Source organism: Brassica oleracea, chromosome C2 (assembly GCF_000695525.1).
Source record: "Brassica oleracea var. oleracea cultivar TO1000 chromosome C2, BOL, whole genome shotgun sequence".
Lineage (NCBI taxonomy): Eukaryota > Viridiplantae > Streptophyta > Magnoliopsida > Brassicales > Brassicaceae > Brassica > Brassica oleracea.
This window is the reverse complement of record NC_027749.1, coordinates 32067882-32071635: the sequence shown is the minus strand read 5'-3', so window position 1 is coordinate 32071635 and position 3754 is coordinate 32067882.

The window sequence follows — 3754 nt, the reverse complement described above, 5'->3', positions numbered from 1 at the left end:
TTGAAGCTTGATCCCGGCGAGATCCCGGAGGCTGACTTGGTCCTTTCTCCACTTCGCCTCGAGTCTCAGTTCGTCGATATGCGAGGTTTCGTGTGTCTCGACCCGCATGGGTCTAACGTACGCTTGATCGATCCATGGACTCCCGGGGTTCTCCAAAGTCCCGTTGATCGTCCTGGAACCTTTGCTGCTCCCTCTCATTCCATGGGAGATGATTCGTCGAAGACTGGCGTGACCACTACTGACTCGCGAGCCGTTGATGGGGGAGCGAAATCTGCTGGGAACCAGGATGGGAGCAACGTTCTTGAGATTTCTGATTCTTCCGTTTCTGATTCGGAGGATGGTCAGGGTCGTGAACAGGACAAAGCTGATACCGGCGAGGAGGTCAACGGGGCGCGGAGCGGGGAGATAATCGGAGATCATGCAAACCCCTCCGAGAGTCAGCTCGAGGTTCGCGGAGAAGAGGCGATGGCTCGTGTTGAAAGCGTCGATGCGGGTCAACCGGTGCGTTCTAACCTTCCCGAACCATCTCTCGACCGTGATGCCGCAGCGCAGGAACAGGCTAGGGACCCTGAAGAATGACTCTGTTGTTGTTTTCTTTTTTCTTTTTTACTTTGGATGAAACTTACCCCCTTTTATGTATCATGACTTAACCCATTGTGGTCTCTCGTTTGTTAAGACTCCGCCTGTTTCTTCTTGTTTGCGAATTCCGTTTTACTTATATTGCTTCCTGGTCGTTCGATAACTCCGGGAGTCGCGGTCCGAGAAGGTGTAGGAAACTCGGCAGATATCTTGACCGCAAGCGATCATAGAATTTGTGATTCATGCCGTATCGTGACAGCGACATAGCCGTTTCTCGACGTTGGCTCGTACGGACTTGTGAACTCGACAACTCGTTGATCATGTGTCATTGGGTCGTTTATCAAGCTTCCTGGTTTGTTCGAGTGAAAATTGGATAACTTCAGACCGTGAAAGATAAATTTTCAAACGATAACGGTTCCTACCTCGACTTTCAGAACAATTTCTAAGTGTTCGGTCGGCCAATAACCCTACTTAGTAAATTATGAAATGGATAGGAGTCATCATTTCGGACGCATCAGTGAATACTGTGATACGCCCGGATTCCCGCGAGTATGTGTCTGATCAGGACATACTCGGCTGTGGGGTGCGAGTGTCGGTACTTGTGATACGGCCGGATTCCCGCCAGTATGTGTCTGATCAGGACATACTCGGCTGTGGGGTGCGAGTGTCGGTACGTTTGTTTTGAAGTGCCGGGGCGAATCTTATGTAGGCATCGCATGGGTTGTACAACTTCTCGGGGAAGTGTGTTTTTTTTTTATAGCTGGAACCGTTAAGGCTGCCTACGTACTTTCTTTGCGGAAGATCAAGCCATTCGTAGTTCTTTGTTTTTCCGAGTAAAAGTGGCTGGGAGCGCATTTACTCGGGTTTTTTTTTTTTTTGAGTGAACGTGACCGTTGGTCGTTCACCTGTCTTTGCTGCTTTTAGTTGTGGAAGAGGCGAAGGTGCTTTGAGTTCCAGGCTCGTGGTACCGTTTCGCCGGTTTAGGTTTCGAGGTGGTAGACTCCAGGTTTCACAACCTCGATGATCTTGTATGGTCCTTCCCAGTTGGCTTCGAGTTTTCCGGCTTTCCATTCCTTAGTGTTTTCGAACACCTTCCGGAGGACAAGATTTCCCAATTCGAGGGGGCGGAACTTAACCTTCTTGTTGTAATAGCTTTCGATTTGGTGCTGGTAGTTTTGGATTCGAAGCAATGCTTGGTCACGTTTTTCTTCGATATCATCCAGTGCGTCGAGGAGCATACCTTGGTTAAGTTCGATGTTCTGCGGCATTTTGGAGCGTCGTAAACTCGTCACATTTACCTCAGCCGGTGCCATCGCTTCAACCCCATAGGCCATCGAGAAGGGGGTGGCTTTCGTTGCTCCGCGAGGTGTTGTTCTATGGGACCAGAGGACCACATCTAGTTCGTCGGCCCAGGAACCCTTCTTCAAGTCGAGTCGTTTCTTGAGTCCGTCGATGATTATCTTGTTAGTGGACTCAGCTTGACCGTTGCTCTGCAGGTTTCTCGGTGTGGACATGTTGCGCCGAATCCTCCATCTGTCGCAGAACTCTTTGAAGTTGTGGGAGATAAATTGGGATCCGTTGTCTGTGACTATCTCATACGGGAGCACGTGCCTGCAGATGATGTTTTTCCAGACGAACTTCTGCACCTCCTTGTCGGTAATGCTGGCGTAGGCTTCTGCTTCCACCCATTTGGTGAAGTAATCTGTCAAGACTAGGATGAATCTCTTCTGTTGAGAACTCGGCATTGGCCTGATTATATCCATTCCCCATCGCATGAAGGGGTATGGCGCCGTTAAGGTATGGAGCAACTCTGTTGGGCTGTGTATGGTTGAAGCGTGTCACTGGCACCTATCGCATTTCTTGACATAGGATTCGCAATCTGCGTTCATTGTTGGCCAATAGAAGCCGAGGCTTTTCACTTTTAGTGCGAGAGCCCGTCCTCCTGAATGATTGCCTGCTGCTCCTTCATGTGTTTCGGCCATGACCAGCCTTGTTTCGTCTCCAAAGATTCACCGAAGGAGTACTTTGGTTGCAGTCCATCGATGGAGTGTTCCATCCATGACGACGTAATGCACACTGCGTCTTCTGAGCCAACTTGCTTCCCATTTCTCTGTAGGTAGTATTCCGTCGGATAGGTAAGCGATGAATTCCGTTCGCCAATCTTCGAGTAGCCCTTCCGTTGCGCGAGGTTCCCCTTCGTCGATTTCCATGGCGTCGGTGACAGATGCTGCAATGGCAAGTTGTTCCGTCGGTGGACTGATGCTTGGCTTTTCAATCCTATGTATTGGGATTGTCTTTTTCACCTGGTCGTGTAGCCTACTTCCAAGGGCTGCGAGTGCGTCCGCACATACGTTCTCTCCGCGAGGGACTTTCATTAGCTCGAAGAATTCAAAATCTTGTGTGAGATCTTTGACGAGGGTCAAGTAAGCATCCATTCTGTCGTTCCTGACGTCGTAGTCTCCGAGGAATTGACTTACCACGAATTGGGAATCATAGTATGCGTTGATCTGTTTAGCTTTTACTGCTTTGGCGAGACAAAGGCCTGCGATGAGAGACTTGTATTCGGCTTCGTTGTTGGATGCCGGAAAATCAAAACTGAACGACTGTCGGATTAGTTCGCCTGTCGGTGACTGGAGTTGTACGCCTGCCCCTGAACCTTTGTTCGTAGATGAACCATCTACGTGCAGTATCCAGTTCAGACTTGGCAGCACAAGATGTTGTTCTAACTCCAGCGTTAGCTCGATCAGGAAATCAGCAAGGACTTGCGACTTAGCTGCTGTGCGGTTTTTGTACACTATGTCGTGCTCGCTAAGCTCGACTGCCCACTTTGTTAGCCTTCCTGATTGGTTGGTATTTTGCATTACCGTACTGAGGGGCTGGTTGGAGAGCACCTCGATAGTGTGCGATTGGAAATAAGGTCTGAGTTTTCTTGCCGAAGTGATGATAGCGAGGGCCATCTTTTCCAAGGTTGGGTATCTCGTTTCCGGTTCCGTCATCTGCTTGCTGGTGTAGAAAATGGGTTTTTGTTCACCGCAGTCTTCTCGTATTAGGACGCTGCTAACGGCCGAGGAGGTGACAGTGATTTATAAGGATAGAGTGTCCCCGACTTCGGGCTTCGACATAACCGAAGGTGTCGTTAGGTAATGCTTGAGCTGATTGAAAGCTTCCTCGCATT